Source organism: Cervus canadensis, chromosome 3 (genome assembly GCF_019320065.1).
Source record: "Cervus canadensis isolate Bull #8, Minnesota chromosome 3, ASM1932006v1, whole genome shotgun sequence".
Lineage (NCBI taxonomy): Eukaryota > Metazoa > Chordata > Mammalia > Artiodactyla > Cervidae > Cervus > Cervus canadensis.
Window position 1 is genome coordinate 7,845,209 of NC_057388.1, and position 10,049 is coordinate 7,855,257.

At 43.2% G+C, this 10,049-nt stretch overlaps 1 long non-coding RNA gene across 1 annotated transcript; it reads right to left on the bottom strand.

Annotated features, from left to right (window-relative positions):
• Window positions 1-2,002: 2,002 nt before the first annotated feature.
• Window positions 2,003-3,258, bottom strand: LOC122438074. Its single transcript, XR_006268441.1, has 3 exons — window positions 3,146-3,258; window positions 2,890-3,022; window positions 2,003-2,168 (listed from the first exon to the last, which is right to left on the bottom strand). It is a non-coding gene; the product is annotated as an uncharacterized LOC122438074 (long non-coding RNA).
• Between the last annotated feature and the right edge of the window lie 6,791 nt (window positions 3,259-10,049).

Sequence of the window (10,049 nt, forward strand, 5' to 3'; positions counted from 1 at the left end):
CATATTTTTATTTATTTAAATATTGTACTAAGTGATAAGTCATTTTCTAATGCACAGTAAGTAGTATTCCATAGTTTTTTCTAAGGTTCTTTTTGGGGGTGGTTAGAGGAAGGAAATTATATTTATTAAGTGCCTATCAGGTTCTAGGCACTGTACATGTATGGTGTTACTTAGTGTACACCACAAACTTTGAGATGGAAAATGCAAATCCATTTTACAAACAAGGAAACTATAGTCCACTGAGGTTGTGACGGAACAATTGGTGAGCTTATGAAAAAAATGAAATAAAATACACCTTGACCCTTAACCTATATATATAAAATTTAACTCAGTATGGCTCACAATCCTAAATGTCAGAGCTAAAGCTATAAAACTTCTAGAAGAAAGCACAGGAGAAAATCTTGGCGACTTTGAACTTGGCAAAGACTTTAAAACACAACCCTGAAAGCACAGAACCCAAAAGGGAGAATCCGTAAATGACACTCTATCAAAGTTTTAAAGTTTTGCTCTTCAAACAACACAGTTACAAAAACGATAAGTCAAGCCACAGCCTAAGCAAAAGTATTTGCAAGACGTATATCTAGCAAAGGAATTGTGTCTAAGCTATATAAAGAACTCATGACTAATTAACGAGGTAAACAAACCAACAGAAACCAGTAAAATTTGATAAGACACGTCACTAAAGAAGAAATGTGGATGCCAAATAAAAACATGAAAAGAAGGACAACATCGGCATCCATGGGGGAATGCACATCAAGACCACAATGAGCATCACTTCAACACATCAGAATGGCTAAAACGGGAAGAAGTTGACTGGACCAAGCCTTGAGAGGATAGGAAGGAGCCAGAAACCTCACAAACTGCTGCTGGAGATGCGAAAGAGGACAGCTGCTTTGGAAAACTGGCGGTGTCTTAAAAATGTAAACATACACTTAACTATGACTCAAGAGAAAAGAAATCATATGTTTATACAAAGATTTGTACATAAATGTTCACAGCAGCTTTATGATAAAAATAAAAAACTGGAAACATCTTAAACAAGCATCAGCAGGTAAATGGGTAAACAAACTCTGGTAGATCCAAACAATGAAATTAAATAAATAGAAATATCTGGAGTAAGTAAGAATACATAGAATAAAAAGGAATAAATAATAATAGAAGAGAATAAAGTACCGATACACACAAAAGCATAGATGAATCTCAAAATAATTATGCTGAACGAAGTCAGAAAAAATAGAGTAGATATTGTATGACTCCATTTACAGACTCTTATAACAGAATCTGTAGTGACAGAAAGTGAATTAGTGGCTGTCTGTGGCTGGAGGACTTACAAAGGGGCAAGAAGAAACTTTGGTGGGTGACAGACGGGTTCACAATACTGATTATGGTGATGGTTTCATGGATGTTTACAGCCAACAAAACATTAAACTGTGCACTTAAGCATATGCAGCTTTTTAAGGTCTATTTTATCCACTTTAAACTTGTAAAAATGAATATATTCAGAGAGAATTTCTTTGATGCAGTATAACAGATAAATGCACTAGTACTGAAGACAACTAACATCAACTTCATTTAAATAAAAGAATTTGCCAAGTTTTCAGCCTTTTTTAAAAAAGCTTTTAATGGACAGCTTAGTTACTTATGTATAAAGAAAACTTTTTAGTTAATCATTGCATGTTTATACCAGTATTCCCATGCCATATATTCCTTGCATTAAAATTTTTGATTAACCTCAGAATGACTTTCACTGATATCACCCAGAGTGGTGATAAATTAATCTCTTAGGCATAGAGAAGAATGTTGGGTGTATCAACTTTTTTTTTAATCTGGAAAATAAAAAGTGCTTAAGATTCTTTACCTAAGAGCTGATCTTAGAATAATTTCACTCTGGTATTATTTGCAAAACCAATGTGTTTTTATTTTCTTAAAAAATGAAACTTCTTACCTATGATAATCAGATGTTTTAAACATAAACAGATTTTTTAAAACATAATCTCTCCCATTCTGTTGTTGAATTGATTTGTAAGCAAATACCTCAAAATCATTAAGTTCAAATTAGAGCCCCTTCAAGGCAGCCATGCATGAGGACACACGTGTTGTTTCTTCTGCTGGTACTGCCCTTTCTCCAAACATTTTCAAAACTCTTTTTTGGTAGAGCAGTCTTTGAGCTAAAAGGAAAATTAGTCTTTTTATTATAGTTAAAAATTGTCCAAAATATTATTGCAAAGTTTTTTAGCCTACTCAGTCTACCAGGGCTGGTTCCACATCACTTTAGACTATTTTCAAAAATTTCCCCAAATTAAATCCCCAAACAAAAATTTGCAATATTTTGAAAAAATTCTACTCTTACTAGACTAGACTAGTAGGTTGCTTGACTAATATCCTCATACAGCGGCATGTCTTTGTATTTTCAACAATAAAGAAACAAGGCATTTCATCTTTTACATTTAAAACTGTCATTAATAGATTAGTTCCTCATGGAGGAACCAAGACTTAAAATACATATACAATAATACGATGTTAATAAAAACAGAAACTACCAATACTAAGATTATTTTAGCTGTTATAATTTAAATATTAGAAAATGAGTTTTTCTTGATCCAAATTAGTGAAATCTTAAAAAAAGACTGTCTCCAGAGACTATCATGTAAGAAGACTATGTCATTTTCAGACACATTCTGAAATTCTAACTCATTTAGCAGTAGAATTACAGAATAAGGTTTTAATTAAATTTGTTTCTCAAAAACCTGTCAGATATCCATTTCTTTGGGAGACACTTTCACCAGTTAGCTGCCCAATTTCCCAGGTTGAGCTTTATTCATTACTATTAAGACTATTAGAGATATTAAGAATATTAGAGAGATTACATTTATTGCTTTTTCATCTTACCAGAAAATACAGGCTGTCTTGCTAGACTAAATGAGTATCTTTAAAGGCATGCAGGCACGACATCCCCACAACAATTTCAAGGAAGCTACTCAAAAGTACCAGTGATGTCACCAACAGGCATATCTTGCCTCTCCTTTAAAAGAAGAAATGAGCAAGTTAGAGCTGAAGCTACAAAGAATATGTAGTCCATTGGCATTGCTATAGAGGGGTTCAATATGTCCAGGGCCCTGTTTAGATAACTAATCTGTGTGCTTACACAGACTGGGAGTCTTAGAAGCTGAATCCAGGCCACGGGATGTCTCAGCTGAGTCTTCTCAGCAGAAAGCTCTTTAACGCGATGCCCAAGCCTTTAACATAGCTAACTAAAAGCGCTCTGCTCACGGAATGATTAGAATGTTTGTTTTTGTGGCGAGTTCCTAACAAAGATTAACAAGGCTACAGTGACCACAAGTGTTGCAAAACCCACAAAATGTGGATCACCTCGCTCATAAGACATTTAAGGTCTCTACGTTCTCTTCTTTTGGAACACAAATGACTGTAACTGGAGATCTTCACAAGGACGCTGAGACATCCTAATGGAAGCCCTTGGGGACTGATCGGAATGCCTAAGCTGTGAACTTGGCCACCTCGCCAGCTCCCATGGACAGTGGTCCAGCCACCACAACCCATTCTTTAAGATTTGCATGACCACTTTGACCTGCTCTCACGGATCCTATTCTGGTAAGTTGCAGGAGACCTTGTTTTTGTTGGTTTTATTTCGAAATGCAGCTTGCCCCAATAAAAATACTGGAGCTCATAGGCCATCCCAGACTAACACATAAAACTCATATAACCCAGGCTTTTGGATGTAACCTTTGCTCCTGAGGAAGCTTCTACCAATCACATCAAGTAAGAAGAGGAGAAACTGTTGGCATTGGAGCAAGTATGATTCAGGTTCAAATCTCAGATTTTCACATCACTGTGCAGGCTCACAGTGTACACAGAAACTTCATGCCCGGCCCTCTCCCCCTCTTTGACTTCATCTGTGTCCAGTAGGAAGTGGGCATAGCCAGGGATACAGCTGGCCTCCTCCTCACCAGGAAGTGACCAGTTGTACGTCTCCAGGAGGATCCCCAGCCAACTTTGCTGCCACTGCTAAGATGAGATCGTACCCTGGTGGCACCTGTTTCTGAGCTGTGTAATCACAGAGTCAGTAGACACATATCTTATTTGATATGTGTAGAACATACCGTTGACTGTAAAGTTCAATTTAAAAGGAGAAGGGTTCCCACCAAGCATGTGGCATCTCAAACTGACTTCTTAAAAGGTGATCTGGATTTGTATGTGTGCATGTGTGTGTGCTCAGTCGTGTCTAACTCTTTTGTGACCCCATGGACCATAGCCCACCAGGCTCCTCTGTCCATGGGATTTTCCATGCAAGAGTACTGGAGTGGGTTGACAATTCCTTCCCCACGGGATTTTCCTAACCCAAATCTAACCCAGATCTCCTGCATTGGCAGGTGGATTGTTTTATCACTGAGCCAACTGGGAAGCCCTTTGAATTTGTATATTTGTGTGTATAACTCAAAGAGTGAGATCAGATTTTTGTAAACTGGTCAGAAAACCCCAACCTAGGAGATGCTAAAGGAAGAATCATCAGAATGCCTCCTTCTTCACAACTACCCTTTCAGAGTTGTTAATTTCCAATTCTAAGTATCAGGAAAAAGGGCCATTGGTGATTTTGCTTGAGTATCTATGCTCCGATAAATGGCTAGGTGACGTGTCAGCCTTTCCATCTCTCTTTCTTAACTGTCCTTAGTTCATACTTGATGCCAGCCCATGAAAGAAAGTTGCCTCCGAGAGGAAAACCAAAAAACCTTCCTGGGAAGCTCCTCCACCCAGAAACGCCTGCAAGCAGAATTTAAAGGAGACCCTTTGTCTCTGCTTATTTTTCTAGTGGCTGGGCTCCCCAGCCCCACTCCCTTTTCCCGTGGTCAGCACAAGCGCTCTGGATGCTTCACAGAGCCTCACTTCACTGTCAGACACAGCCCGAAGAGCCCGCATCCCTGAAGGATGGGAGAGCTCAGCGCTCACAGCACTGAGCCCCTGGCCTTTTCTTGTCCGGGATGTGGCCGGAGAAAGCTGCAGGCCATGTACCTGCGTGGGAAACGGGGGGACCTCTTGCTGACTGGGCTATCTCACAGCCTGTCATTGCAAAATGAAACTTGCTGTGCTCCTGATCCAGAGAGGCAGCTGGAATCTTCATCCATCTGCTGTCGAAGGCACCGTTAATGTCATATTGGATTAGGTGATAATAGTGAGATAAATCCTGTAACGACTTATCTCACCCACACCACGGAGAGAAGAGTGAAGCAGAGCGGGCTGGGTACCAGGCCAGAGGGCGGCGAGAGGACTGCTCCCCGAGCCACATCCGGGTAAGGAGGGCGTTTGGTTCGCTGCCCGGATCACCACGTGGACCCTCTCCAGGGGCCTCGTGGAGTGGGAGCCAAGTTTATTCCACCCAGTAGGACTGACTTTCTCAGTTGGTTTCTTTATTTTCTAGGTAAAACACACCTATAAGGAAATAACCTTCATTACTTGCTACCGCTGAGAGAGCCTGTCTCCATGACTGATTCTTTTTCCCAGTGTGATTCTCCAGAGTGAAGGGTGGAGGGCTGGACTGGGGTGAAGAAGGCAGTATTTTCCTCTCACTTTGTCTCCCCCAAAGAACCTACGAGAGAGGCCGGAACCCTACTCACTGTTCATTTAAAGAGGACCTATATGGTTTGTTGGGCTTCCCTGGTGGCTCAGAGGTAAAGCATCTGCCTGCCAACGCAGATCCCTGGGTCAGGAAGATTCCCTGGAGAAGGAAATGGCAACCCACTCCAATGTTCTTGCCTGGGAAATCCCATAGACCGAGGGGACTAGTGGGCTGCAGTCCATGGGGTCGCAAAGAGCCAGATTAGCGACTGAACAACAGTCTGGTTTGCTGCTCTTTACCCAGTAGAGCAAGCCCAGGTCATCACTCACAAGAAGGAGCTAGTGAGAAGGAAACCACGCTGAGCTTGTAGATGGGAATCCTGGCTTCAGACCCAGACTCTGACTTCACCAACCATGTGAACTTTCTGGACTTTGTGTCCTTGTTCATAAACTGCAGAGATTCTCAGAATCTTGAGATTCTGAGAAAGGAAGAATCAAGTGAGAGGAGGGATATGAAAACACTTCATATGTGGAAAAAGAGATGTAAAAACATAAGGCTTTTATTACCGCCCACTAGTCCAAGGGTCCCAATCTGGTCATCAGAGGGGTCTGGAAGCTTATTTAAAAAGTATGGACTGTATAGGCCAGGGAACTCTGCTCAATGTTATGGGGCAGCCTGGATGGGAGGGGAGTTTGGGGGAGAATGGATCCATGTGTATGTATGGCTGAGTCCCTCTGCTGTTCACCTAATACTATCACAACATTGTTAAATTGGCTATATCCCAATATAAAATTTAAAACATTTTTAATTAATAAAGACATCTGGAAAATGACCCAAAAAAGCATGGAATTCTGGGGCCAACCCAGACCTACCAAATTAGAATCTCAGGGGTAAGGCCTGGAGATCAGTACTTTTAGAGCTTCGTGAGCAATTCTGATGCTTAATCTGGCTTGGGTTTGAACTTCTTAAAGATGAGAATTGTGTATCTTAGTATTTTAAAAGACCTCCACACCTAGCACACAGTGTTTATATAACAAAACAGTAACCAAAGGTTCTCTGTACAAATATTTATTGAGCACACACTGGGTGCCAAGTGCCAAGCAGCATGCTAGCCACCAGGAAGACACACACAGCAAACCCTGGCCCACACTGAACCTGGGCTCTGCCTGTTGGTGGGGTAGGTGTTAGATGCAGGCCCAACAGTTTCACTGCAATATACCGGCTACTATCAGAGAGCTCAAGCCACTGAAGTGTTTTCAGCAGTCTTTTGATATGGTCTGATGTCCTTGAACTTGTCAGTCTTGCCTTGATGATTAATGCCTGAGAACATTCTATTTTCAATGCTTTGTTATGGGCAATATTTCCTGCAGAAAATAGTGAGAAGCATGTTGGGGGTGATTGCTAATGGAAATATGAAGTCTGAATACCAAAGGACATGCCATGAAAGGGGAGAATGAGAAAAGAGATCTTCTGGGAAGATGAAAAGAATTTTCAAAACATAAGGAGATTGCGAAAAGTTAAAATTCCACTATCTGTCTTGGGATGTGAAGAACAGCAGAAAGTTCTCAGTTCCACCCAAAATGGCCCATCAACCCCAGTGTCTGGCTAACCCTAACATAGCTGGCTGACCTGAGTTTTGCCCATCCCTTGAACCAAACTTGAACCCTATGTAAGTGCTGAAGTCATTTGGAAGATCATTTGAAAATATTTTCCTATCTTGGCCTCCTGGCTTGGACTGAGAATGCTCTGAGGAGGGCCCTGTTGAATCACAGCGGGGAGAGAGTGCTTTCTTTCTATATTTATATGTGCTTTTTTGATGATATCCTTGCAAGTGTTGGCCGGCAAATGAATGATGAGCATTGAGAGACTCCTTGATTTGTACAGGGTGGTATGAGCAAACAGTTTCCCATCAAGGCATTATGGTTGGAGAAGCAGCACTGGATTCAAAGTGAGAAGCCATAGTTCTGGTGTCCTGCTCTAAGCCAGCCATTTGATACATGCTGCTAAAGGAAGGAAGGAGTGAATAAATGAACGAAAGCAGGTAGGTCTGATTAAGACGTTTCACGCGGGTTCTTTGGTTCATTGGTACAGAATCTGCCTGCCCATGCAGGAGACAGGGGTTCAGTCCCCGACCCGGGAAGATCCCACATGCCGCAGAGCAACTAAAGCCATGCACCACTTAGAGTCTGGGAGCCGCAGCTCCTGAGCCCATGCGACCAAGAGTTGTGCTCTGCAACGAGAGAAGCCACTGCAGTGAGAAACTGTACCTCAACTAGAGAGTAGCCCCTGCTCACTGCAGCTAGAGAAAAAGCCCGAACAGCAACAGAGACCCAGCACAGCCAGCAATGAATAACTAAAATGATACAAAGAAAGACTTCACGACACATGAGACTAAATTACAGCAACCACAGAAATCAAGGATCAGGGGGTTACCATATTGGGGGTGTAAATGTATCCCAGATGCCGGGCTAGCAGTGGAAACTTGAGATGTTGTAGCTCCCTCTAGGTGTTCACAACCTGAGACCCACTGAGCAATAAACTCAGAATTCCACAGGCAGCTGGTACAAGAGAGGTCTGATATTGGGTGTGCGTTGGGGAGGGGTTAGGACTCTGAGTCCTGAAGAGAGAAGAGGTTTGGATAGACAGAAGAGAGGGGAAGAAAGCATATTAAGGAACAGGCTAAGCAAGCGCACAGAAGTCTTAGAATCATGAGGATAACATCTATGAGACAGCGGGCTGACCCAGATGATGGAAGGAGGTGCTGGGAGGTCACTGGGGAGCTGGCGGGCCTTGAAGTGGGCAAAGCAATGAGCGCTTGGTGTAGTAGAAGCTCAGGAAGGAACAAGCCACCACCGGAGGCTCTCGGGTGGAAGAGCAGTGTGCCCAGTGACGTCTCTGGCAGAGTGGGTACCTCCCACCCACCCCGGGATGACTCTTGCGCCTTTGCTTGGCTGCTGAGGTTGAGGGAAATTCAGGGATCATGTCTGTGGCTCTCCAGGTGAGCAGGTCCCCAGACTGGCCCCTCCCATGCTCGCTTGTCCAAAAATTAACCAACATGATGGAGAGTAGATTACACACTCTCAAAACAAACCAAGAACCTCTTCCCTCTAATAGGATTCGCCAGATGACAGATGATGCCAATCCCTGTAATTACTTAGATACTTTAATTGACTTTCGGTGGCAGTAATAAGTAACTGGAGTTCAGGCTTGTAGAATTTCCTTCCTAATTGTGGCTGTTAAACTAGTCATTATAGGGATAAATAACACGCCACTTTATTTAAACCGTTTCCTCCGTTCATGCAAATTCCGGCGGAAGTGCCCCAACACTTGCAGGGCCTAGGAGAGCGGTTTGGGAGTGGGGGGCCCGGCGGAGCAGCATTGGGAGGGCTGCTGGGGCTGGCTGGCTGCTTCATTTGAATTAACAAGCCACACGTTTCCAACACTGACGCATTTCCTAGTACTTCGACTTTAAAAGGCTGTAGAAAGGATAATTGACCGCAGCTTGTCAGCACCAGCGATTTACTGTCATTAGTGCAAACTCAGATGAATTCTTTTAATATCATGGAATATAAAAAATGGGCGGCGAGTCTCCCTGCTCTGTAAGTTAAGACTACTTAAACAGCTTTTCACACTTGGGTTCTGCATTGGGATGTAAGGGAGAGAGGAAATCATAAAGGGCTCAGGAGTGGGAGTGGAAGACAGCAGTGGACTCCCTTGGCGGAAGTAAGCGAGAGTAGATTTCAAAATCTCGGATCAGATCCAAGTCAACAGACCTCTCAGGGTTACTTGTTTTCAGGGTGCCATAAAAACTAAATAGGGATGAAGCCACAGCCTGTCATACAGAGTGAAGTAAAAGGAAAACAAATATTGTATATTTACACGTATATCCCTGGTGGCTCAGATGGTAAAAAAAAAATCTGCCTGCAATGAGTGAGACCCAAGTCCCTGGGTTAGGAAGATCCCTTGGAGAAGGGAATGGCTACCCACTCCAGTGTTCTTGCCTGGAGAATTCCATGGACAGAGGAGCCCGACAGGCTGCAGTCCACAGGATCGCACAGAGTCCGACGTGACTGAAGCGACTTAGCAGGCACAGAGTAGAGATGCAGATGTAGAGACTGGACTTGGACTCAGCTGGGGAAGCAGAGGGCGAGACAAATTGGAAGAGTGGCGCTGACATACACACACTTCTCCGGGGGATCTTTCTGACCCAGGGGTGGAACCCGGGTCTCCTGCATTGTAGGAAGACTCTTCACCCTCTGAGCCACCAGGGAAGACCCTGTATATGCTGCCATGTGCAAAATAGTTAGTGGGGGCTGCTGGATAGCACAGGCAGCGGAACTTAGTGATCTGTGCCGACCGAGAGGCGTCGGGTGATTGTGGGAGGGAGGCTCAGGATGCAGGGGATGTATGTGTCCTTATGGTTGATTCCCACTGTTGTGCCCAGAAGCCAGCACAGCACTGTAAAGCAATTATCTTCCAA